A 27,015-nucleotide genomic window follows, 5' to 3' on the forward strand; every position below is an offset into this window, starting at 1 on the left:
ATTGCTCTGGTCTGGGTTGGGGGTGCGAGTGTTCCTGCAGTAGCAGGAGACCTCTTGAGTGGTGATCCTCCTATGGTCCTGGACCGATAGGCAAAATGGCAAGTATGGAATTTTCAACAGGTATACAGAAGACCGTCCGGCTGAAGGTGGATACCGCAGACAGTGTGAAGAACTGCATCTCGTATATTGGTCATGAAATCGTGGAAAAAATGGCTGGTATTACCTTGGAAAACGATGTGTTTTGTATCCAGGAATCTAAAAAGCAAGGTATTTATGACGTTTCCTTTTATAATGATGGGACCTGCCTGCTTTTTTACGAGTGCCTGAAGACCAACGCTGCAAACCAGGTACTGAAAAATGTGACTTTTGTTCCACTATTTGAGTTAGAGGAAAAAACTGTTTTTATCCATGTGTTCAATCCTTTCACTGATGTCAATGTCCTAAAGAATTTTCTTGGACAGTACTGTTTGAGTGTGAAAGGGGGGGTAAAACAAAGAAGTATCCTCAATATCTTCAATGGTACCTATAAATTTTGGGTAAAATTAAGGCCGGACGAGAGTTGCATTGGGGGAGTGAGACACCCACCTGCCAACTTTTCTGTGGCTGGGAACAGAGGCTACCTCTACTACCAAGGGCAGCCATCTTTCTGTAGGAACTGCTTCAAATTTGGCCATTTAAGGGAGGATTGCCCAGGGGTTAAATTATGCAGGAATTGCAAAAATCCTGGACATGAGGCTGGGGCGTGTCCACAGCCTAGAGCCTGTGACCTGTGTGGACAAACTGGCCATATGTATAGAGACTGTCCTGAGGTTGTAAAGAGGAGGGAAGAAAGGAAGAAGCAAGAGGAAGCTAGAAGGCAAAGAAACCAAATAGATCTTGATAGGAAGAGGGAGGAAGGAGCAAGAATTTTGAGGATGTCTGAGGAGGCGGAAAAAAGGCATGAAAATGAAAGTGTTCAAGTGCAGCAGCAGGTGGAGATGGGGGAGGTGCTGATGAGCCCAGCTGTGGAATCTCCCATGAGCACTGTGATCGAGGAGTCGTTAAGGATTGACTGGTCTCTCTCCGAGGAAGATGAACCTCCTGCGGGGGAAGTGTCTGTCTCAGGTGCAGAATGTTTTCGCCCCCCCAGGAAAACGGCAAAAAAGCCACGGTTTGAAAAGGAGGAGGAAGCGGAGATTTCATTGGAGAACCCGTTCGAATCTCTATTTGAGGCCCACATGGATACAAGCGCTGGCGGAGAAGGTACTTCCAAAATACGCCCGGGAAAAATCCTTAAATAATGACACTGCTTAAATTTCTTCCTTAGGGTTGTTTTTTTATTATGTCTTTGAAATTTTTGTCTTCTAATGTCCGCATGTTTAGAAGTAGAGCTAGAAGGGCTCTAATACTAGATTTTCTAGCAAACCAAAATGTGGATGTAATCTGTGTACAAGAGTGTGGATTAGATTTTGTGGTGGGGCAGGAGGAGTGGGTGCACGGGCCTGCAATATGGTCAATGTCTAATAAAAATAGAAATGATGGTATAGGGATTCTATTCAAAAACAAAAAAATAGAAATTTGCAGTTATACTGTTATTGAGGAGGGAAGGTGTGTGATGGTGGTGGTGAGATTTAATAGAGTGAATGTTCGTATAATTAATATATATGCTCCAGCTAATAAGAATGAAAGAGTGGAATTGTTGGAAAAAGTTAAAATGTTTTTGCCTGGGAAGGATCCGGTTGTGTGGATAGGGGACTTTAATTGTGAGATTGATGGAAAAAATGTGGATGTGTCTGGTAATGTGGTTAAAAATATATTGTTTGATTTTCAGTTGAAGGATGTGATAAAATTATGTGGGGTAGACCCCCAAGATACATATTTTTCAGACAGGGGTATTTATAGTTCAAGACTAGATATGTGTTTTGTGTCGAAAGGTGTGATGGGAAAAAATTATATGCAAATGAGGGTAATATATTCAGATCATGAGTGTGTGATGTGTGAACTGGTTTTGGATGTGGAATGTATAAGTGGGAGGGGTTTATGGAAATTAAATGTTAATTTGTTAGAAGATGAGGAGGTGTATGGGAAATATGCTAATTTGTATGGGAGTTGGTGTGGAAGGAAGAAAGAGTTTGTAGATGTGTTGGAGTGGTGGGATTGGGTGAAGCAAAAGACAAAAGTATATTTTAAGAAAGTGGGTTATAGAAGAGCAGCTGGTAGAAGGAGAAAGTATGAGTGCTTGTATAAAAGATTGGGGTTTTTGAGGAATTTGAAGAAGAATGGTTGGGAGGTGGATGAGAAGATTGAGGAAGTTAAGAAGAATATGAAAGAATGGATGGTGAAGAAGGGTAAGGAAATTATGTATCAAGCAAGATTGGATAAGGTAGAAAAGAATGAGAAATGTTCGAGATATTTTTTTAAAAAAGTGATTGGGAAGAAAGAGGATTTAGTATGTGTGTATGATAAGGATGGGAATGTGGTAAAAGGGAAAGTGGTGTTAAGAGTGGTTGAAGAGTTTTACAGAGAATTGTATGCAGTAAAGGAGTGTGATAGAGATTTGGAGTCTGATGTGGTGGCTGTGATTGAGAAGCAGGTGGAGAGAGTGGAGTATGATAGGCTGATGAGAGGAGTTGGGGAGGAAGAGGTTAAAACAGCTATTGAAAGCATGTCAGTGAATAGAACTCCGGGAGAGGATGGGTTGCCAGTGGAGTTTTATAAGAGAATGTGGGATGTGATTAAGCTAGATATGATTGAGATATATGTTTTTATGCGGGAAAAGTGTAGATTGGCGGAGAGTATGAAGAGTGGAGTGGTTGTGCTGATTTATAAGAAAGGGGATGAGAAGGATGTAAGGAATTGGAGACCTATAACTTTGTTGAATGTGGATTATAAGATTTTTGCTAAAATGATTGCCAATAGAATGAGAGATGTGATCAGTCAGGTGATTGGGGAGGATCAGGTGTGTGGAATTCCTGGGAGAAGGATTGGGGAAAATCTTTGTTTGTTGAGAGATGTGTTGTGGGATGCAAGGGAGAGAAAGCAAGAGGTTAGTGTGTTGTCTATTGATTTTGAAAAAGCGTTTGATAGGTTGTCGCATGATTTTCTGTTTAAAGTGTTGGTGAAGTTGGGGTTTCCTGGAGACTTTGTGAATATGGTGAGGATGTTGTATAGGGGTGTTGGCAGTAAGATTTTGATAAACGGATGGGTGAGTGAAGAAGTGAAGGTGTGTTCGGGTGTTAGGCAGGGATGCCCTTTGTCCCCTATAGTCTTTGTGTGTGCTTTAGAACCATTATTAGAGATGATTAGGAAGGATAAGTGTATGAGAGGAATACAGATTCCAGGGAGTGGTGGGAAAGAGCTGAAAGTGTTGGCGTATATGGACGATGTGTGTGTGCTGTGTGATTCTATTGCAGTTTTGAGGAGGGCAAAACTATTGGTGTCCTTGTTTTGTGGTGCGTCTGCTTTTAGGGTAAATTGGAAGAAAAGTGAGTATAAGAGGTTTGGAAGTTCAGGTATGAACGAGGACTTGGGTGTGAAAAGAGTGGACGGTGCGATTCAAATTTTGGGGGTTAAAATGGATGAAAAATTGGATGGAAGTGAGAGTTGGGTAGATGTGGAGAAAAGAGTGAGTAGGAAGTTGAGATTTTGGAGTTTGAGAGAGTTGACGTTTGAAGGAAAGATAATGGTGATAAAAAGTGTGATTTTGCCGATTTTTCTGTATCTTGCTGTGGTGTTTCCTCCGGGGTATATGGTTGTAAGGAAATTGAATAGAATTGTGTTTGTGTTTTTCTGGGGAACGACAATGGAGAGAGTGAGAAGGGAGACTGTGCTGAAGGACTGGGTGAATGGGGGTATGAATTTTCCTAATATTGAAGTGTATTTAGGGGTGAATGTGATGTTTGCAGTGAAGAGGATGCTGGGAGGTGATTGGAAATTTGCATGCATGGTGAGATTTCTGGGTGGGAAGGTGTTAGGAAAAATAGGATGGATAAAAAGAGATTTAAGGAAGCCGTATGCGTTTGTGAGTCCTAAATGGTATGAGTTTATTGAGAATTTTATGAGGAAGTTTGGATTGACCACGGTGAAGAAAGAATGTTTGAAAGATAAGAAGAGTGTGTTTAAGTGTATAAAAGATATGGAAGTCCAATGTAATATAAATATGGTGAGAGGTCAGTGTGTTGGTAAGGTGTGGAAGGGGTTGAGGACAGATGGTATTACAAATAGACAGAGAGAGATTGTATGGCAGAGTTTGCATGGTGGGTTGTCAGTTAGAGAGTTTCAGAAAAATCGTGGAGTTGTGAGGAGTGATTTGTGTCCAAGAGAGAATTGTGGTGGGAGCGAAAGTATAGTGCATCTGTTTTGGAATTGTGGGGTGGCACAGGGAGTTTGGAGGGGTATGGGTCCGTTACTTAAGGAGTTGGTTGGGATCAATAGGTTATGTATGGAAATAGTTTTGTTTGGGCTTGCGAGTATAAGTGAGAAAAATCAAAGGGTATTATTTGTCATGCTAGCAATTATAAAAGAGGTTTTGTGGGATGTTAGGAACCTGTATGTGTTTAGAAAAAAAGATGTAACTGTGGAAGGATGTTTGAGAATGGTATTGGATAGGATGTATACAGTGTATTTGGTAGATAAGGAAAGGTTGGGGGAGGTGGATGCAGAAGGGATTTGGAAGGTCTTGAAGTGGAGGTATATGGTGAGAGTGTAGTGGAGGGGTGGAATTTTTTTTGATATGATTTCTGTATTTGCTTTTTGTTATATGAAAATTTAAAAAACCTAAATGAAAAAGCCTGATGATGATTGGATGGAACCGTTCAGAATATCTAGGATACTGATAGTAAGTATCGACAGGATATGAACGAGTGCTTTTAAACAAAATTAATCCAAACCTGAAGGTTTTAAAAAAAAAAAAAAAAAAAAAAAAAAATCTGTTCTTATCAGTTTAATATCTGATACGTCCCCTATCTGGGGACCATATATTAAATGGATTTTTAGAACAGGGAGATGGAAATAGAGCTTGCTCTGTCCACTCCACGCATTGACCTGGTATTGCAGTATTTCCAGGACCGGTGCACCCTTTCCTTATGTGTTTACTAAAATCAGATTCCAAAAGTGCTTTTTGTGTTTGCCATTGTTTTTGTCTTTCGGATGGGATCTCCCCTTTTAATCCCATTATTTCAACACCTGTTGGACAATGCATTTGTACAGTCATGTGTGATAATGAGCTAATTTATTAAATGCAATTAATTAATACATTGCCACCTCTTGTTTTGTGTCGTCTGTGTTTCTGTGTTTCCGGCATTTCACATTGGTACAGCTCATTCACCTTCCTTGTCTTCTCTCCGCCCTCCCTCCTAGGTAGGTAGCTGCACCTGAGCCAGCCACTGATTGATGCAGCACCATAGTCAAATAGTGGAGTGGAGTAGGGGAACAGCAAACAGCCATTAAAGCAGCCAGCCCGCCCGCCCGCCCGTCACAATGGACCTACCTGTGTACACTAGATGGATGTGATGGAATGTACTGTGGTCCCTACATTTCAAGAAGAAGTAAGAATTGCAGTTGCAACAAACCCTTGCTTGCCTACAAAGAGAGCAGCAATTTGGATTTGTTACTATGTTACCTGGAAGAATAACAAACTGTGCAAGGATGGAGGTTGTAGGAGCAAGGAGAACAAGTTGTCTGTAAAGTTGGTGGATGCCTATTTTCCATTTTGCAGTCCCTTGTCTCCCTCTTGTGGCCTCCTGGAGGCAACTAGCTGTGCAAAAAAAAGACAGCCTGGGGGCCGACTGTTGCAGTGTTGCCCTCTCAGGCAACACTGAGTGACTGACTGAGCCGCACCGTCTTATATAAAGTTCAGACGGAACTTTGCACGTGTCATAGTGGAGACCTCAGGAGCCAGAGCCAGCTTTCTGACATCATAATGGGGCCTCAGAGATAAAAGCCTGGGCCCAGGCAGTGTTGGTCAGTGCTGCTCAGCAGGCAGCACTGGACTGGATTAAAGCTGATACAAGGTGTGAAAGGAGAAGGGGTGGCAGTGGGCATGCACTTACTGCTGCTGCTGCTGCTGCTGCCAGTGTTTGCACGGCAGGAGGGCATTTGGGCGTTGCCAGGAAGGCGTTTTTATGTCGATTCCTCCTCTTTCAGCACTGCATTGTGGTGCAAGCAAAAGAAGCAAATCCTGTCTTGCTTCCTCTCCGGCCTTTATTCACCTCCCGCTTAGTAGCTGTGAGTGTGTGTGAGCCTGCAGGGCCCCATGGAATTGCCTAGGAGTAGGCTGAATCGCTGCAAGGGGTGAACAGCAGTATTGGGCAGGCTCGGTCAACGCGCGGCCCGTTCGGGTTATCGCTTCTCGGCCTTTTGGCTCAGATCAGGTTTATTGCCTGGTCTGGGCCGGGGGTTCGGTCTTTCGTGGAGTCCTCTCCGACGTTTTTGGGAGCGATCACCGTGCCGTTGGGCATTCCATATCAAGATGGCAGCTGTGCGGAATACTATTCGTTTTGTGGTAAATGAGCAGAGGAGAGACGAAGTGGATACTGGGCACATCATTGAGAACATCCTTCTGGACCTGGCTGGAGTTAAGTTGGTAGAGGTATTCTGTATCCAAGCTTTCAGTAATATTTCTACGTATGACGTATCCTTTTTTGAGGCCGCCTACTGTCTAAATGTTTTTCAGTTGCTCAAGGAGAAACACATGCATGAGGCTTTAACATCTATTGAAGTGCAACCTCTTTTTTCAGCAGTGGAGAAATGTATCACAATCCACATGTATAACCCATTTCTGGATAGAAGGCTGGTTAGGGCCTTTTTAGCTCACTACTGTACCCATGTTAGAGGTGGTGTGGAGCAGAAGAATCTATGGGGAGTTTTCAATGGTGATATCAAGTACTGGGTCAGGCTGAAACCTGACTCCAGCTGTATTGGAGGAGTGATGAATCCTCCTGCTAATTTTTCAATTGGTGGTAATAAGGGATATCTTTACTACCAAGATATGCCATGCTTTTGTAGATCATGTTTTTCCTACGGGCATACCAAAGATGCATGCAAAGGCAAGGTATGCAGGAATTGTAAAGAAACAGGACATGAGGCTAGTGCATGTATTTCCCCATCCAGGTGTGACATTTGTGGTTTGCCTGGTCATACCTGTAGAAAATGCCCAAAGGTGTTTCCCTTCTTAGGGCAAGAGAGAAGGACATGGGGCAGACAGGTGAGAACAACAGGTTCCCTTGCTGCCTCTTCTGATGTAATTTCAGAGCCTGCTGGCAGTGTTTCTGTGGCTGCTTCTCAGGACCCTGGGAAAGCTGGATTAGGAGAGGTTCTAACCTCACATACTGATAGCATGGAGTTGGGTGTGGTCCCTCCAGCAGAGCCAACTGTTGATGAGACACCTGTGGTTATACCTATGGAAGGTGAAGACACAGCGCCACCTAGTGGGTGTGCATACCCTGATAATGGTGCAAGTATGCAAATTTTGTCTTTCTCTAGCCCAGAGTCAAAAACGGAAGACTCAGCTAAAGTGGAGTGGTCAATATCGGAGGAGGACGAGAAGGAGGCCAGGATGCCTAGTGCCACTAGTGCGGAAATTTTCCACAAAGTTGTATCAAAAAGGGGGAAGTCTGGAAAGGCGGTGAAGAGACTGAAGATAGGTTTGTTGGAAGATTCTGCTCATGCAAATCCTTTCTCATTGCTGGACAGTGACTCTAGTTGTAGCCCTAAGTCATCTGATGTGGCCTCAGAAGTACCCAGCTCTCCTGGGGAAGGTTTCCTCAGTGAAGCCAATGTGGCGAATCTGGAAAGAGCTATGTATTTCCCTGGGACGTGATATGTTCTGGTTTTCTCATGGCTTTCTTTTCCACTAACCATACTATGCCCGCATGTCTTTGAGATTAAAGATTGTCTCACAAAATGTACGGGTGTTCTCCTCTGCTCACAAGCGTGCTGCAGTCCTGGACTTTTTGGCCTCTAAGGGCAGTGACATTGTTTGCGTACAAGAATGTGGTTTATCAAAAATGCCTAGGAAAGAAGAATGGAAGTTTGGGGAAGCAATTTGGTCCTTTTCTTCCACAAATAGGAATGATGGAATTGGCATTCTCTTCAAAAATAATGAGTTTGTCATCAAACAGACTCAAATCATTCAGGAAGGAAGATGTGTCTGTGTGTTACTATCCTATAAGGGATGGCAGTTTAGGCTTATCAATATCTATGGCCATGCTGTGAAATCTGATAGGTTGGCACTTTTTGATAGTTTAAAATTTTTTCTACATGGTAAAGTTCCTGTTATTATTGTCGGTGATATTAACTGTATCTTGGAGAAGCAGGCCCGAGCTGGATCCACAGAGTCTAATGTGGACGCTACCGGAAGTTTGTGGAATAAAATTTTGCAGGACTTTGCTTTGCAGGACGCTGTCACCAGGAAACCAGGTCCATTTACTTACCATGCCGATGACGGAAGAACGGATTCTCGTCTGGACTTTTTCTTTTTTTCTACTTCAGCAATGAAATGTGTCGATTATGCGCAGGAGAGAGTGTGGTTTTCAGATCACGAGTGTTTGTTGGGGGTTTTTGTTATAAATAATTTCTTTTATGGTAGAGGGGTATGGAAGATGAATGTCAGTTTTCTGAGTGATGAAAGGGTAAAAACTAGGTTTGGGAAAAAATATGGGTTTTGGGTTAGGAAGAAAAGTTCTTTCTCTAATGTGTGTGAATGGTGGGTATGGGTGAAAAAAAAGATTGGTGGGTTTTTTAGACAGATAGGATATAGAAGAGCGAGAAGGAAAAGATTGCAATATTCACGCTTTAATATGCGGATGACGTTCCTTCATCAATGTAAAAATTTGGGTATGGATGTAAGACACGATTTAGAAAAAACAAAAAAAGATATTAAGGAGTGGTTTCGTGAGAAAGGGAAAGAAATAATATTTAGGTCTAAGGTGGAGGTTAGAGATAATCACGAGAAATGCACTAGATTTTTCTTTAAAAAAATGTGTGGTGGAAAAAGTGGAATGAATGTGTTATTGGATAAGGATGATAAAGAGGTGTTTGGTAAGGATGTGATTGATGTGGTGTCTGATTTTTATAAAAAACTGTATGATGTGAAGAAATGTGATTTGGGTGATGATGAGGAGTTTTTGGATATTGTGTGTAATTTTGTTCCTGAAAGTGAATGTGCGTTTTTGCTTGGTGAGATTATGGATGGTGAAGTAAAAGATGTGGTGGGAAGTATGGCTAAAAATAAGTCTCCAGGGATCGATGGAATACCAGCTGATTTCTATGGGAAATATTGGGATATAATTGGGAAGGATGTTATAGATGTTATGAGAGTGTTGTTTTCTGGGACTAATATGTGTGATGTGATGAAGAAGGGTATGGTAGTTTTGTTGCATAAAAAAGGAGATAAGAGACGGTTAGAAAACTGGCGACCAATTACTTTGCTTAATACGGATTATAAAATTTTTGCCAAGCTGATTGCGAATCGTATGAGAGATGTGATTGGGTGTGTGATTGATGAGGATCAGGTATGTGCGGTACCGAAAAGGAAATTGCATGAAAATGTGGCGTTGGTGCGGGACATGCTTGAGGATTGTAAGGGTCGGAATAAGAAGGTGATTGTGTGTGCGTTAGATTTTGAGAAAGCGTTTGATCGTGTGGCGCATGTGTTTTTGTTCAAAGTATTAGGGAGAATGGGTTTTCCGGTTCAGTTTGTGAGTTTGTTGAAGAAATTATATGCGAATGCAAAGAGTTGTGTGCAGGTGAATGGGTTTTTTTCAGAATCATTTAGTATTATGTCTGGTGTGCGACAGGGTTGTCCGTTGTCTCCCATCCTTTTTATTTGTGCGATTGAACCATTGTTGCAAATGATTAGAAATGATAAGGTTGTGAAAGGTTTGGTGGTGCCCGGGTGTGATGGAAAGCGTGTGAAAGCTTTGGGATATATGGATGATATTTGTGTATTGTGTGATTCAGTGTATGATATGTCCAGAGTGAAGTTGATTGTAAATATGTTTTGTATTGCGTCTGCTTTTAAAATAAATTGGGGTAAGAGCAAATTTAAAATTTTTTTCAGTAATGAGCGAGTGTGTGATTCTGATATGGAACAGGTGAATGGTGTGAAAATTTTGGGTATTGTGTTTGATGATGAGCTGAAAGGGAAAGAAAGTTGGGATGAGTTAGGTGGTAGGATTGTGAGAAAGTTGGAAATGTGGAGAATGAGGGATCTTTCTTTTTCGGGGAAGGTTTTAATTGTCAAAAGTATTATTCTACCTATGATTTTATATGTTGCTCTGGTTTTTCCTCCTGCTGTTGCTATGTTAAAAAAAGTGAATAGAGTTTTGTTCCTTTTTCTATGGGGGAGCGGGATTGAGAAGGCAAGGAGAGAAATTCTAATGAAAAGCAGACGTAATGGAGGCCTTGATTTCCCAAATTTGGAGATTTTCATTGGAATTAATTGTGTACGTTTTTTTGTAGAGCTTTTATTTAAGGAATCCAAGGCTTCCAGAATGTCTAAGTATCTAGCTGGAACGGTGATTCAGCGTCTAAGTTGGGAAAAAAGAAATTTATGTAAACCAATTGCTTTCCAGTGCACGGGGTGGTATTTGTATGTAGAAAAATTTATCAAAAAGTTCCAGCTAGAGGATGTAAGAATGGAGAGATTTTTGAGAGAAAAGAATGTTGTGAGAAGTATGTGTATGAATAATGTGATGTGTTCTGTAAATGGTTTGAATTCGATGGAGTCTAAGTCTGTGTGGAAGAAGATTGTTACGTATGATGTGTCAAATAAGCAGAAAGATTTGTTATGGATGTCGGTACATGGAGTGTTGCCTGTAAGGAGTGTTCAGAAAAGAAGAGGTTTGGTTGCGTCTGAAAGGTGTCCGAGAGAAGGTTGTGGGGATGATGAGGATGTGAGTCATGTGTTTTGGTCGTGTAAGCATGCAAAGGATGTTTGGAAAAAGTTGAGTGGGTTGTGTGAAGAATTGACTGGTTTGAAGGTTTTGACGTATGAAATTGTCTTGTTTGGTTTGTGTAGTTTGGGTAGTGAAAAGGATAGAGTGTTGTGGATTTTTCTGACTTGTGTGAAAGAAGTATTGTGGAATACGAGGAATTTGAATGTGTATAAAAGAGAAGTATTTGAGATGGAGGATGTGGTTAGTATGGTATTGGCTAAATTGTATTTTTATTATAAATGGGATCTAGAAAGAGGTATGGATGCGGAAGGGATATGGCGAATGTTAAAATGGAGGTATTTAGTTTGAGGAATTTTGTTTGATTTATCTTGTATTTGATGGAAAAATAAAATAATGAACCAGAGTGATGAGATTTTTTGAAAAATAGAGAGGTGGTTTGAACAACTACAGTTCTCGGTTTTATTCAAAAAAACCTGAATGGTTTAATAAAAAAAAAAAAAAAAAAAAAAAAATCTGTTCTTATCAGTTTAATATCTGATACGTCCCCTATCTGGGGACCATATATTAAATGGATTTTTAGAACAGGGAGATGGAAATAGAGCTTGCTCTGTCCACTCCATGCATTGACCTGGTATTGCAGTATTTCCAGGACCGGTGCACCCTTTCCTTATGTGTTTACTAAAATCAGATTCCAAAAGTGCTTTTTGTGTTTGCCATTGTTTTTGTCTTTCGGATGGGATCTCCCCTTTTAATCCCATTATTTCAACACCTGTTGGACAATGCATTTGTACAGTCATGTGTGATAATGAGCTAATTTATTAAATGCAATTAATTAATACATTGCCACCTCTTGTTTTGTGTCGTCTGTGTTTCTGTGTTTCCGGCATTTCACATTGGAACAGCTCATTCACCTTCCTTGTCTTCTCTCCGCCCTCCCTCCTAGGTAGGTTAAAGAGCTGCACCTGAGCCAGCCACTGATTGATGCAGCACCATAGTCAAATAGTGGAGTGGAGTAGGGGAACAGCAAACAGCCATTAAAGCAGCCAGCCCGCCCGCCCGCCCGTCACAATGGACCTACCTGTGTACACTAGATGGATGTGATGGAATGTACTGTGGTCCCTACATTTCAAGAAGAAGTAAGAATTGCAGTTGCAACAAACCCTTGCTTGCCTACAAAGAGAGCAGCAATTTGGATTTGTTACTATGTTACCTGGAAGAATAACAAACTGTGCAAGGATGGAGGTTGTAGGAGCAAGGAGAACAAGTTGTCTGTAAAGTTGGTGGATGCCTATTTTCCATTTTGCAGTCCCTTGTCTCCCTCTTGTGGCCTCCTGGAGGCAACTAGCTGTGCAAAAAAAGGACAGCCTGGGGGCCGGCTGTTGCAGTGTTGCCCTCTCAGGCAACACTGAGTGACTGACTGAGCCGCACCGTCTTATATAAAGTTCAGACGGAACTTTGCACGTGTCATAGTGGAGACCTCAGGAGCCAGAGCCAGCTTTCTGACATCATAATGGGGCCTCAGAGATAAAAGCCTGGGCCCAGGCAGTGTTGGTCAGTGCTGCTCAGCAGGCAGCACTGGACTGGATTAAAGCTGATACAAGGTGTGAAAGGAGAAGGGGTGGCAGTGGGCATGCACTTACTGCTGCTGCTGCTGCTGCTGCCAGTGTTTGCACGGCAGGAGGGCATTTGGGCGTTGCCAGGAAGGCGTTTTTATGTCGATTCCTCCTCTTTCAGCACTGCATTGTGGTGCAAGCAAAAGAAGCAAATCCTGTCTTGCTTCCTCTCCGGCCTTTATTCACCTCCCGCTTAGTAGCTGTGAGTGTGTGTGAGCCTGCAGGGCCCCATGGAAATGCCTAGGAGTGGGCTGAATCGCTGCAAGGGGTGAACAGCAGTATTGGGCAGGCTCGGTCAACGCGCGGCCCGTTCGGGTTATCGCTTCTCGGCCTTCTGGCTGAGATCAAGTGTAGTTCTGATTACTTGTAGTCAGTGCTGCCTGGTCTTGGTTAGGAGGTGCTCAGGTACCCTCTCTCTCGGCCTCGGGGGATCGTCCAGGTTCGCCTGGACTTCACCCCCGTGCTGCTATTTGGGAGAGAGGCTTAGTCCTGAGCAACGAGTTGCGATCCACATATCCCCCGTGTAGGCTTCGGCCGAAAAGGGGAAAAGCTGCGTAGACGTTACGTCACCAACGGGTGGCGTAACTTTCCTTGAAAACCCCTCACCATGGACGAAAGTCCTGGTGAGATACCGGCGTATGCCCGGATAAAGAATACAATCCGTGTAATTGTATCAGAAGAGAAGGCGACGACCTGCGGCCTGAAGTTCTTGGTGGAGACCGTGCTTGTTGGCATTTTCAACATTCAGAAGCGGGAGATATTGGCGGTACAAGACTATCCTAGGAGAAGAACATACGACATAACTTTTGTACAGAATGGAGTGTTCCAAGATCTGCTGGCGGCATACATGGTAAAAAACGATCCGAGACTGGACGGTATTGAATTTTACGAACATGTGTTGGACATCACTAAGATGATTGTGATAAAAATGTACTGCCCGTTTGCTGATTTAAAAGATGTGATGTCCTTTTTATCCCCCTATTTCAAAAGTGTAAAATGTATTGGCAAAATAATGAACGAAGTTGGAGTTTGGACGTCAAAGTGGAGATTTTTAGTAACTTGTTATAGAGATGCCAATACAGCAGGGGGGATAATGTTGCCGCCAGCACGCTTTAAATTAGGTGATATGGCAGGAGATCTTTTTTATACAGGAATGCCTCCATTCTGTAGAAAATGTCAAAAGTACGGTCACACCAAAGAGTTCTGCGAAAGCACCTGTAGGAACTGTGGCAGCTCTGAGCACGAGGCCAAAACTTGCCCTCTGGGGAAAAGGTGTCGTTTTTGCAGCCGAGTTGGTCATCTATATGCTACTTGTCCCCACAGATCGGAACAACCCGAGGTCCGGCCGAGGCGTCCAGAGCAGCCAGCAGGCCAGATCGCCCCCGCACAAGGAGAGGAACCAAGAGGTGAAGAGGCAGATGACATGGACACCTCCAGCAGAACCCCCCAAACAGGTGACCCAAAGGAGCAAAGGCGGTTTAAGAGAAGAGCCAGTGATCAGCGGACGAAAAAGCCCCCTCAGGAAACGGAGGAGATGGGTAGTTCGGATGAAGCTGATCCGCCTGGGCCGCAGGAGGTGCTGGGTCAGCCTGTACCTGAGGCAGAGGACCCGGGCGGAGCGGCAGCAAGGACTAAAAGGCGTAGGGCGTACTCAGAGGTGGCAGCGGGGGTGCCGATGGGAGTACCTGCTAGAGCGAAAGCAGGGAAACCAGTTGACGCGCCCCCGGAAGCACCAGCTGAAGGTCTCCCCCCTTCTCGCCAGTTGGGGGAGACAAGCATAGCTACCTCTGAGGTGACAGAAGTCCCGGAAACGGCCGCGAGTGCGTTTCCTGCCCCTATCGTAGGGGAGGAGGCTGCCATACAATATGCTCCAGAAACCTTGCCCGTGGAGTCCATCTGGGACCCATTTGCGATAAGTGCCTCAGGTATGGCGGGGGGTCAGCTGTCTGACATGAGTTCCTCTCCAATCTCCTCAACTTATACAGTCGGTTTGAAGTCGGAGGGCGATGAGAGTTCGAGTGAGGTCTCTGGTAACGCCGAGGACTGCTGAGGCCACCTCGGGTAAGATTACATAAGACTGTCTCTTTTCCCTTTTCCTCATGGCAGAGTTAGGTGGCATTTCCTTAAATGTTAGGAGCGTGCATTCTAAGACGAGAAGAGCTGCCCTGTTTGACTATCTTTCTATTTTTTCCGCCACCGTTTTTTTCCTACAGGAATGCTGTATCCCACATCGCACGAACTACAACAAATATAAGGAAGACTGGAGACTCGGACCTTCAGTGTGGTCCGGGTCTAATGATTCCAGAGCCGCAGGTGTCGCCATTTTATTTAAAGGGAACGTTTTAATTGACAGTTTTAATGAAATTTTACCAGGTAGAATTTTATTGGTCAAAGCTTTTATAGACGGTATTAGATGGCAGTTTTTAAATTTTTATGGGTCCTCGGACAAGAATGAAAGAGCTAGAATGCTAGAGATTTTACCCCTTTTTTTAAACGATTCAGAGCCACTTGTTTTAGCGGGTGATTTTAATTGTATTTTAAAGGGGGAACGCCGGTTCTCTAACTCAGTAAGCAGGAATTATGACAAAACCTCCTCATTATTAAAAGATATAGTTACTGATTTTAAACTTACTGATGTTTTTAAGAAATGTAACAGCAATTTATCTGCAGAGGCCGGCGTCACCTGGAGCAATGTGAACTGTAGCTCCAGGATCGATTTTATATTCTGCTCTTATCAAGTACTGCCTTTTAAATGTGATCTTAATCCCAATGTTTTATCTGATCATAAATTATTGTATTTTAAAGTTAAAAATGATATTGGGAAAAATACTGTCAAAAAAGCCTGGAAAATGAACGTTTCCCTTTTAGATGATCCGCAAATTTTATCTGATTTTATTACCTTTTATAAGGGCTGCAGACGGGTAAGACATCCAAATATGTCCATAGTCTCATGGTGGGAGAAAATAAAAATAAAAATAAGAGACTTTTTCATAAAAATCGGAAGGAGAAAAGCAAAAGAAAAACAGGATTTTTTTGCTAATTTGAATACCCGTCTGCAGACCCAATACAAGTTCAGAGAACAGGGTATGCAGGTGGAGGAGGAGATTATGGAGATTAGGAAGGAGATCTCCCAGTGCCTGGAGCAGAGAGGTAAGGAAATTGTCTTTCGTTCAAAAATGAAACACCTCGAGGAAAATGAGACCTGCTCCAGGTACTTTTTTAAGAAAATTAACGATAAGCATACCCTGTTAGACAATGTTGATGGAGATACAAACACTGACAATATTTTAAAAAAGGTACACAGATTTTATGCGGATCTTTTTAATATAAAGCTTGTTAATGTTGATTTGATGAACGACTCATTGAAGGAGGTTGACGCTGTTTTAAATCCTGTCTCCAAAGATTTTTTATTACAGGATATTACGGAACAGGAGATTTTAGATACCATCAAGAGTTTTAAAACAGGTAAAGTCCCTGGCCCTGATGGTATACCCATAGAGTTTTATGTCACATTTTATGGAGTTTTAAAAGAGGATCTCTATTCCCTTTTTACTCAAGTTTTTAGAACAAAAGCCCTCCCGGGGTCCTGGAAGAAAGGTGAGGTGTCCCTGCTTTATAAAAAGGGGGACAAAACAGATATTAAAAACTGGAGGCCTATCACCTTACTAAACACAGACTACAAAATAATGGCCAAGATTTGCGCGAATAGGCTAAAGGCTGTTATAGAGAAAATCGTCCACTCCAACCAAGTCTGTGGGATACCTGGGAGGAGCATATGGGACAATTTAAACCTTTTAAAAGATGCTATTGGTGATACGAAGGAGAGAAAAGGCAGATTGGCGGTTTTATCCATAGATTTCGAGAAAGCCTTTGATAGAGTATCACATTTTTATCTTTTTAAGGTTTTAGAAAAGATGGGTATACCAGAAGGCTTTTTACAGTCTCTGAAGGCCTTTTATGAAAATTGTACGAGCAAGATTTTAGTAAAGGGTTTTAAGACACAGGATGTCCTTTTAAACTCCGGAGTGAAGCAGGGGTGTCCCTTGTCCCCACTACTTTTTATATGTGCGATCGAGCCTCTACTCTGCAGATTGAGGAATGACAGGCAGATATGTGGAGTCCCCCTGCCGGGCGGGGGGGGACTAGAGGCAAAAGTAGTGGGGTACATGGATGATGTCGCGGTCCTGTGCAGGGACGCCCCGTCACTGCAAAAAGCATTACAACAGATATACCAATTTTGCTGCTCCTCCGGTTTTAAAGTCAATTTTAATAAAAGTAATATTTTAAATATTGGCAATATGATTTTACAGGACATTCCAGTCCCTGTGTCGGAGTCTGTACAGATTTTAGGGGTCTCCTTCAATGAGTCAAACAATGGTTTTATCAGTTGGGACTTGGTGGCACAAAAAGTTAATAAGAAAATTTGTTTATGGAATCTTAGAAAACTGACAATGGAGGGAAAAATTTTAATCACAAAAATGGTGATTTTACCAATTTTATTATATCTAAGTATGGTTTTCCCTCCCCCTGATATTTTATTAAAAAAGATTACCAAGGCATGTTTTACATTTTTATGGAATTCTAGGATGGAGAAGCTCAGGAGAGAAAAAGTGATGTTACCAAAGCTAATGGGTGGTAAAGATTTTCCAAATATAAAAGCATTTCTTTTAATCCATTTTTTTACACTGTGTCTTAATACTGTTTTTAAGGAACACTACTGGTCTTATTTTATCCGTTTTAACACTGGCTATTTTATGAGGAGGTACGGATGGTTCTCTACGGTTTTAAGCTCGCCATATGCTTTTAACCTGCCAGACCAGTATAAGATTTTAGAAAAAATAGTGAACCTTTTTAACCTAAAAGACAAAAGAATAGAAGATGTAAAAAATAGTAAATATGTTTTAAAGGAAATAAAAGAAAATGTTTTAATAGCCCCCATTAGCAATTTTAATGAAAACAAATGCAAAATTATCTGGAGCATGGTTAATGCTAAATTCATTTTTAATTCACAGAAGGATCTGGCCTGGAGCTGCGCCCACGAGTGTCTTCCATGCCGGGCATTCCAGCATCGAAAGGGACTGACCAACTCGGCTGCGTGTCCAAGGGGAGGATGCCGCGATGACGAGACAGTCTTACATCTCTTTTGGCAATGTTATTTTTCACAACTTATATGGACAAAAATCCTCCCCTTGATGAAGAAGATAACCGGAATAAAGAGAATTACAAGTGAAGGCGTTTTTTACGGATGTCTGGAGTGCCCAACAAGGACTCAGAAAATTATGGCATGGAAGATTACTAACTGCGTTAAAGCAGCTCTGTGGGCGGCCAGGAATATTCTTTTATTCAAACATGAAATTTTATCTGTGAATGATATTTTAGGAATTTGTTTTTATGAAATGCACAAGTATTATCTTTTAGACAAAAAATTCTCTCCTGTTTTAAGTAGAAAATGGTTTTTTAGCGAATGGAATTCTATAATATGATGCCACCAAGTGCCCTTTTATAAATTGTATGATTTTAATCTGACAATTTGTATTTATTTTTTAACCATTGTTATAAAATTTGAATCCCTGTAAAAATGTTGAAAAATGTTAATTTATTGTAAAACCTGAAAAATTTTAAATAAACGGTTACCCCCAAAGTTGGGGTAGTCAACTTAAAAAAATCTGTTCTTATCAGTTTAATATCTGATACGTCCCCTATCTGGGGACCATATATTAAATGGATTTTTAGAACAGGGAGATGGAAATAGAGCTTGCTCTGTCCACTCCACGCATTGACCTGGTATTGCAGTATTTCCAGGACCGGTGCACCCTTTCCTTATGTGTTTACTAAAATCAGATTCCAAAAGTGCTTTTTGTGTTTGCCATTGTTTTTGTCTTTCGGATGGGATCTCCCCTTTTAATCCCATTATTTCAACACCTGTTGGACAATGCATTTGTACAGTCATGTGTGATAATGAGCTAATTTATTAAATGCAATTAATTAATACATTGCCACCTCTTGTTTTGTGTCGTCTGTGTTTCTGTGTTTCCGGCATTTCACATTGGAACAGCTCATTCACCTTCCTTGTCTTCTCTCCGCCCTCCCTCCTAGGTAGGTTAAAGAGCTGCACCTGAGCCAGCCACTGATTGATGCAGCACCATAGTCAAATAGTGGAGTGGAGTAGGGGAACAGCAAACAGCCATTAAAGCAGCCAGCCCGCCCGCCCGCCCGTCACAATGGACCTACCTGTGTACACTAGATGGATGTGATGGAATGTACTGTGGTCCCTACATTTCAAGAAGAAGTAAGAATTGCAGTTGCAACAAACCCTTGCTTGCCTACAAAGAGAGCAGCAATTTGGATTTGTTACTATGTTACCTGGAAGAATAACAAACTGTGCAAGGATGGAGGTTGTAGGAGCAAGGAGAACAAGTTGTCTGTAAAGTTGGTGGATGCCTATTTTCCATTTTGCAGTCCCTTGTCTCCCTCTTGTGGCCTCCTGGAGGCAACTAGCTGTGCAAAAAAAAGACAGCCTGGGGGCCGGCTGTTGCAGTGTTGCCCTCTCAGGCAACACTGAGTGACTGACTGAGCCGCACCGTCTTATATAAAGTTCAGACGGAACTTTGCACGTGTCATAGTGGAGACCTCAGGAGCCAGAGCCAGCTTTCTGACATCATAATGGGGCCTCAGAGATAAAAGCCTGGGCCCAGGCAGTGTTGGTCAGTGCTGCTCAGCAGGCAGCACTGGACTGGATTAAAGCTGATACAAGGTGTGAAAGGAGAAGGGGTGGCAGTGGGCATGCACTTGCTGCTGCTGCTGCTGCTGCTGCCAGTGTTTGCACGGCAGGAGGGCATTTGGGCGTTGCCAGGAAGGCGTTTTTATGTCGATTCCTCCTCTTTCAGCACTGCATTGTGGTGCAAGCAAAAGAAGCAAATCCTGTCTTGCTTCCTCTCCGGCCTTTATTCACCTCCCGCTTAGTAGCTGTGAGTGTGTGTGAGCCTGCAGGGCCCCATGGAATTGCCTAGGAGTAGGCTGAATCGCTGCAAGGGGTGAACAGCAGTATTGGGCAGGCTCGGTCAACGCGCGGCCCGTTCGGGTTATCGCTTCTCGGCCTTCTGGCTGAGATCAAGTGTAGTTCTGATTACTTGTAGTCAGTGCTGCCTGGTCTTGGTTAGGAGGTGCTCAGGTACCCTCTCTCTCGGCCTCGGGGGATCGTCCAGGTTCGCCTGGACTTCACCCCCGTGCTGCTATTTGGGAGAGAGGCTTAGTCCTGAGCAACGAGTTGCGATCCACATACCCCCGTGTAGGCTTCGGCCGAAAAGGGGAGGCTGCGTAGACGTTACGTCACCAACGGGTGGCGTGACTATTCCAAAAAAATAAAAGATTCACTATGGATGAAAATCCAGGTGACATACCGGCGTATGCCCGGATTAAGAATACCGTGCGAGTTATTCTTTCGGAGGAGAAGGCGACGACTTGCGGCTTGAAATTCGTGGTGGAGACCGTGCTTGTTGGCATTTTCAATGTCCAAAAGAGGGAGATTTTGGCAGTGCAGGACTACCCAAGAAGAAGAACCTATGACATCACATTTATACAGAATGGAGTATTCCAAGATCTGCTGGCGGCATATGCAGTAAAAAAGGACCCGAGACTGGACGGAGTGGATTTTTACGAGCATGTTTTGGACATCACAAAAATGATTGTTATTAAGATGTACTGCCCATTTGCTGACGTAAAAGATGTGATGTCCTTTTTATCCCCCTATTTTAAAACGGTAAAGTGTATTGGCAAAGTCATGAATGAGGTTGGGGTCTGGACCTCTAAATGGAGATTTCTAGTGACATGCTACAGAGATGCCAATTTTACAGGAGGGATAATGCTGCCGCCAGCACGTTTTAAATTAGGAGATATGGCAGGAGACTTTTATTTTTCAGGGATGCCTCCATTCTGTAGGAAATGCCAAAAGTACGGTCACACCAATGAGTCCTGCGAGAGCACCTGTAGGAACTGTGGCAGCTCTGAGCACGAGGCCAAAACTTGCCCTCTGGGGAAAAGGTGTCGATATTGCAGCCGAGTTGGTCACCTTTTTGCATTTTGTCCCCACAGATCGGAACAACCCGAGGTCCGGCCGAGGCGTCCCGAGCAGCCAGCAGGCCAGATCGTACCCCCAGAAGGAGAGGAACCCCAAGGAGAAGGTCAGGATGAGATGGATACCTCTAGCAGACCCCCCCAAACAGGTGACCCAAAAGAGCAGAGACGGAACAAGCGTCGATCCAGTGATCAGCGGACGAAAAAGCCCCCCCAGGAAACTGGGGAGACGGGTAGTTCGGATGAAGCTGATCCTACTGGTCCGCAAGAGATGCTGGGTCAGCCTGTACCTGAGGCAGAGGACCCGGGCGGAGCGGCAGCGACACACAAGCGACGTAGGGCGTACTCGGAGGTGGCAGCGGGGGTGCCGATGGAAGTACCTGCATTGGCGAAGGCAGGGAAACCACTGGACGTGCCCCCGAAAGTGACAACTAAAGGTCCACCCCCTTCTAGCCAGTTGGGGGATACACGGACAGCTGCCTCCGAGGTGACGGAGGTCCCAGAGACGTCAGGGAGCGCAATTCCTGCCCCTATCGAAGGGGAGGTCGCTGCCAAAAAAGCTCCTGCAGATGAAATATTGCCCGTGGAGTCCATATGGGATCCTTTCATGATTAGTGCCTCAGGTTTGGCGGGGGGTCAGCTAAGTGATGGGAGTTCCTCTCCTACCTTCTCTATTTTTTCCGTGGACTCCAGAATCGAAGGTTATGAGAGTCCTAGTGGGGTCTCTGGCGATGCGGAGGACTGCTGAGGCCACCTCGGGTAAGATTATAAAGACTGTCTCTCTCCCTTTTCCTCATGGCTGAGTTATGTGGTCTTTCCTTAAATGTAAGAAGCGTGCATTCTAAGACAAGAAGAGCTGCCCTGTTTGATTACCTCTCTATTCTTACCGCGTCAGTTTTTTTCCTACAGGAATGCTGCATCCCACATCGCATGGACTATAAAAAATATGAAAGAGATTGGAGACTCGGACCTTCGGTGTGGTCCGGGTCTAACGAATCTAAAGCCGCAGGTGTCGCCATTTTATTTAAAGGGAACGTTTTAATTGACAGTTTTTATGAAATTTTACCAGGCAGAATTTTAATGGTCAAAGCTTTTATAGACGGTATTAAATGGCAGTTTTTAAACTTTTATGGTTCTCCTGAGAGAAATGAAAGAGCTAGAATGCTAGAGATTTTACCCCTTTTTATTAATGATTCAGAACCACTTGTTTTAGCGGGTGATTTTAATTGTATTTTAAAGGGGGAACGCCGGTTCTCTAATTCAGTAAGCAGGAACTACGACAAGACCTCGTCAATTTTAAAAGATATTGTTACTGATTTTAAACTCACCGATGTTTTTAAAAAATGTAACAGGGATTTATGTGAAGAGGCCGGCGTTACCTGGAGCAACGTGACCTGCAGCTCCAGGATTGATTTTATCTTCTGCTCTTATCAAATACTGCCTTTTAAATGTGATATTAACCCAAACGTCTTTTCTGACCATAAGTTATTGTATTTTAAAGTGAAATGTGATAACCAAAGAAGAACTCCGAAAAAAGCCTGGAAATTAAACGTATCCCTTTTAGAAGATCCGCAAATTTTAGCTGATTTTATTACCTTTTACAAAGGCTGCAGACGGGTAAGACATCCCAATATGCCCATCGTCACCTGGTGGGAAAAAATGAAAGTTAAAATAAGAGATTTTTTTATTAAGATTGGGATGAGAAAAGCAAAAGAGAAATGCAAATTTTATGCAAATTTAAATACCCGTCTGCAGACCCAATATAAATTCAGAGAACAGGGTATGCTGGTGGACAAGGAGATCATTGAGATTAAAAAAGAGATCTCCCAGTGCCTGGAGCAGAGGGGAAAGGAAATAATCTTTCGCTGTAAGGTAAAACATCTTGAGGAGAACGAGACCTGCTCCAGGTACTTTTTTAAGAAAATCAATGATAAGCATACCCTGTTGGATAATATTGAAGGTGAAACAAATACCCAAAATATTTTAAAAAAGGTACATGGGTTTTATGCGGATCTTTTTAATGTTAAAAACATTGACAATGCTTTTATGAATGACTCATTGAAGGAGGTTGATGCTGTTTTAGATCCTGTCTCCCAAAACTTTTTATTACAGGAGATTTCAGAACAAGAAATTTTAGAAACTACCAAGAGTTTTAAAACAGGTAAAGTCCCTGGTCCTGATGGTATACCCATAGAGTTTTATGTTCTATTTTACGGTGTTTTAAAGGAAGATCTCCACTCTCTTTTTACACAAGTTTTTAGAACAAAAGCCCTCCCGGGGTCCTGGAAGAAAGGTGAGGTGTCCCTGCTGTACAAAAAGGGGGACAAAACCGACATTAAAAACTGGAGACCAATTACACTGCTAAATTGCGACTACAAGATAATGGCTAAAATTTGTGCAAATAGATTAAAAGCAGTCGTAAACAAAATAATTCACTCCAACCAGGTCTGTGGGATACCCGGGAGGAGCATATGGGATAACCTGAACCTTTTAAAAGATGTTATTAATGACACAAAGGAGAGGAAAGGCAAAATGGCAGTTTTAACAATCGACTTTGAGAAAGCCTTTGACAGAGTGTCACACTTTTATCTTTTTAAGGTTTTAGAGAAAATGGGTATACCGGAAGGTTTTATACAGTCTCTGAAGGCCTTTTATGACAACTGCACTAGCAAGATTTTAGTCAAAGGTTTTAAAACACAGGATGTCCTTTTAAATTCCGGAGTGAAGCAGGGGTGTCCCTTGTCCCCACTACTTTTTATTTGTGCAATTGAGCCTCTACTGTGCACCTTGAGGAAAAGCAAACAGATACGTGGAGTCCCCCTGCCGGGCGGGGGGGGACTAGAGGCAAAGGTAGTGGGGTACATGGATGATGTCGCGGTACTGTGTAGGGACACCCTATCACTACAAACAACTTTAAGACAGATCTATAAGTTTTGTTGCTCCTCCGGTTTTAAAGTCAATTTTAATAAAAGTAACATTTTAAACATTGGCAATATGATTTTACAGGACATTCCAGTCCCTGTGTCAGAGACTGTGCAGATTTTAGGGGTCTCCTTCAATGAGTTAAACAATGGTTTTAACAGTTGGGACTTGGTGGCACAAAAAGTTAATAAAAAGATTTGTATGTGGAATTTGAGAAAGCTGACTATGGAGGGAAAAGTTTTAATTATGAAAATGGTGATTTTACCGATTTTATTATATTTGAGTATGGTTTTCCCTCCCCCTGATATTTTATTAAAAAAAATAAATAAAGCTTGTTTTACATTTCTATGGAACTCCAAAATGGAAAAACTCAGGAGAGAGAAGGTGATGATGCCAAAACTAATGGGTGGTAAGGATTTTCCTGACATAAAGACCTTTCTTTTAATCAAATTTTTTACTGCATGTCTTAACGCTGTTTTTAAGGATCACTACTGGTCATATTTTATCCGTTTTAACACCGGTTATTTTATGAACAGGAACGGATGGTTCTCCACGGTTTTAAGCTCCCCGTATGCTTTTAACCTCCCTGACCAGTACAAGATTTTAGAGAAAATTGTGAACCTTTTTAACTTGAAAGGCAAGAGAATTGAAGACGTGCAAAATAGTAAAAGTGTTTTAAAAAAGATAAAAGAAAATGTTTTAGTAGCCCCCATTAGTAATTTTAGTGAACAAAAGTGCAAACAAATATGGAGAATGGTAAATATTAATTATCTTTTTAATCCTCAGAAAGATCTGGCCTGGAGTTGTGCCCACGAGTGTCTTCCATGCCGGGCATTCCAGCATCGAAGGGGACTGACCAACTCGGCTGCGTGTCCAAGGGGAGGTTGCAGAGATGATGAGACAGTCTACCACCTTTTCTGGCAGTGCTACTACGCACAATTGGTGTGGTCAAGAATCCTCCCCTTGGCACAGAAGATTACAGGACTACAGAGATTTACTAGCGATGGCGTTTTTTATGGATGTCTGGAATGCCCAACACAGACCCGAAAAATGATGGCATGGAAGATCACTAACTGCGTCAAAGCAGCTCTGTGGGCGGCCAGAAACATTCTTTTATTCAAACATGACGTTTTAACTGTGGATGATGTTTTAGCCATTTGTTTAAGTGAGATGCACAAGTATTTTCTTTTAGATAAAAAACTCTCTCCTGTTTTATGTAGAAAATGGTTTTTTAGTGAATGGAGTTCCATAATTTGATGCCACCAAGTGCCCTTTTATAAGTTATGTGATTTTATCTGATAACTTGTATTTATTATTATACCATTGTTGTAAACCCTGTGTATTTATTGATTTATTGTAAAAATGTAAAAAATTTGTAAATCCTTTTTATGTCAAAAATTTTAAATAAACGGTTACCTCCTTTGTTGGGGTAGTCAACTCAAAAAAAATCTGTTCTTATCAGTTTAATATCTGATACGTCCCCTATCTGGGGACCATATATTAAATGGATTTTTAGAACAGGGAGATGGAAATAGAGCTTGCTCTGTCCACTCCACGCATTGACCTGGTTTTGCAGTATTTCCAGGACCGGTGCACCCTTTCCTTATGTGTTTACTAAAATCAGATTCCAAAAGTGCTTTTTGTGTTTGCCATTGTTTTTGTCTTTCGGATGGGATCTCCCCTTTTAATCCCATTATTTCAACACCTGTTGGACAATGCATTTGTACAGTCATGTGTGATAATGAGCTAATTTATTAAATGCAATTAATTAATACATTGCCACCTCTTGTTTTGTGTCGTCTGTGTTTCTGTGTTTCCCTCATTTCACATTGGAACAGCTCATTCACCTTCCTTGTCTTCTCTCCGCCCTCCCTCCTAGGTAGGTTAAAGAGCTGCACCTGAGCCAGCCACTGATTGATGCAGCACCATAGTCAAATAGTGGAGTGGAGTAGGGGAACAGCAAACAGCCATTAAAGCAGCCAGCCCGCCCGCCCGCCCATCACAATGGACCTACCTGTGTACACTAGATGGATGTGATGGAATGTACTGTGGTCCCTACATTTCAAGAAGAAGTAAGAATTGCAGTTGCAACAAACCCTTGCTTGCCTACAAAGAGAGCAGCAATTTGGATTTGTTACTATGTTACCTGGAAGAATAACAAACTGTGCAAGGATGGAGGTTGTAGGAGAAAGGAGAACAAGTTGTCTGTAAAGTTGGTGGATGCCTATTTTCCATTTTGCAGTCCCTTGTCTCCCTCTTGTGGCCTCCTGGAGGCAACTAGCTGTGCAAAAAAAAGACAGCCTGGGGGCCGGCTGTTGCAGTGTTGTCCTCTCAGGCAACACTGAGTGACTGACTGAGCCGCACCGTCTTATATAAAGTTCAGACAGAACTTTGCACGTGTCATAGTGGAGACCTCAGGAGCCAGAGCCAGCTTTCTGACATCATAATGGGGCCTCAGAGATAAAAGCCTGGGCCCAGGCAGTGTTGGTCAGTGCTGCTCAGCAGGCAGCACTGGACTGGATTAAAGCTGATACAAGGTGTGAAAGGAGAAGGGGTGGCAGTGGGCATGCACTTACTGCTGCTGCTGCTGCTGCTGCCAGTGTTTGCACGGCAGGAGGGCATTTGGGCGTTGCCAGGAAGGCGTTTTTATGTCGATTCCTCCTCTTTCAGCACTGCATTGTGGTGCAAGCAAAAGAAGCAAATCCTGTCTTGCTTCCTCTCCGGCCTTTATTCACCTCCCGCTTAGTAGCTGTGAGTGTGTGTAAGCCTGCAGGGCCCCATGGATTTGCCTAGGAGTAGGCTGAATCGCTGCAAGGGGTGAACAGCAGTATTGGGCAGGCTCGGTCAACGCGCGGCCCGTTCGGGTTATCGCTTCTCGGCCTTTTGGCTAAGATCAAGTGTAGTATCTGTTCTTATCAGTTTAATATCTGATACGTCCCCTATCTGGGGACCATATATTAAATGGATTTTTAGAACAGGGAGATGGAAATAGAGCTTGCTCTGTCCACTCCACGCATTGACCTGGTATTGCAGTATTTCCAGGACCGGTGCACCCTTTCCTTATGTGTTTACTAAAATCAGATTCCAAAAGTGCTTTTTGTGTTTGCCATTGTTTTTGTCTTTCGGATGGGATCTCCCCTTTTAATCCCATTATTTCAACACCTGTTGGACAATGCATTTGTACAGTCATGTGTGATAATGAGCTAATTTATTAAATGCAATTAATTAATACATTGCCACCTCTTGTTTTGTGTCGTCTGTGTTTCTGTGTTTCCGGCATTTCACATTGGAACAGCTCATTCACCTTCCTTGTCTTCTCTCCGCCCTCCCTCCTAGGTAGGTTAAAGAGCTGCACCTGAGCCAGCCACTGATTGATGCAGCACCATAGTCAAATAGTGGAGTGGAGTAGGGGAACAGCAAACAGCCATTAAAGCAGCCAGCCCGCCCGCCCGCCCGTCACAATGGACCTACCTGTGTACACTAGATGGATGTGATGGAATGTACTGTGGTCCCTACATTTCAAGAAGAAG

General features: G+C 42.8%; 4 non-coding genes and 1 pseudogene across 4 annotated transcripts; all 5 read left to right on the forward strand.

Annotated features, from left to right (window-relative positions):
- Positions 1 to 4,871: 4,871 nt before the first annotated feature.
- On the forward strand, positions 4,872 to 5,059 carry LOC142681896 (U2 spliceosomal RNA). The gene has a single exon (XR_012853725.1). It is a non-coding gene; the product is annotated as a U2 spliceosomal RNA (small nuclear RNA).
- A 6,270-nt stretch (positions 5,060 to 11,329) lies between these two features.
- Positions 11,330 to 11,542, forward strand: LOC142681895 (U2 spliceosomal RNA; annotated as a pseudogene).
- Positions 11,543 to 18,120: 6,578 nt separating this feature from the next.
- LOC142681887 (U2 spliceosomal RNA) lies at positions 18,121 to 18,308 on the forward strand. The gene has a single exon (XR_012853723.1). It is a non-coding gene; the product is annotated as a U2 spliceosomal RNA (small nuclear RNA).
- A 6,589-nt stretch (positions 18,309 to 24,897) lies between these two features.
- LOC142681883 (U2 spliceosomal RNA) lies at positions 24,898 to 25,086 on the forward strand. The gene has a single exon (XR_012853720.1). It is a non-coding gene; the product is annotated as a U2 spliceosomal RNA (small nuclear RNA).
- Positions 25,087 to 26,352: 1,266 nt separating this feature from the next.
- Positions 26,353 to 26,543, forward strand: LOC142681909 (U2 spliceosomal RNA). The gene has a single exon (XR_012853733.1). It is a non-coding gene; the product is annotated as a U2 spliceosomal RNA (small nuclear RNA).
- The last annotated feature ends 472 nt before the right edge of the window (positions 26,544 to 27,015 follow it).

The sequence above is a fragment of the Rhinoderma darwinii genome (genome assembly GCF_050947455.1).
Source record: "Rhinoderma darwinii isolate aRhiDar2 chromosome 2 unlocalized genomic scaffold, aRhiDar2.hap1 SUPER_2_unloc_60, whole genome shotgun sequence".
In the NCBI taxonomy this organism is placed as follows: Eukaryota; Metazoa; Chordata; class Amphibia; order Anura; family Rhinodermatidae; genus Rhinoderma; species Rhinoderma darwinii.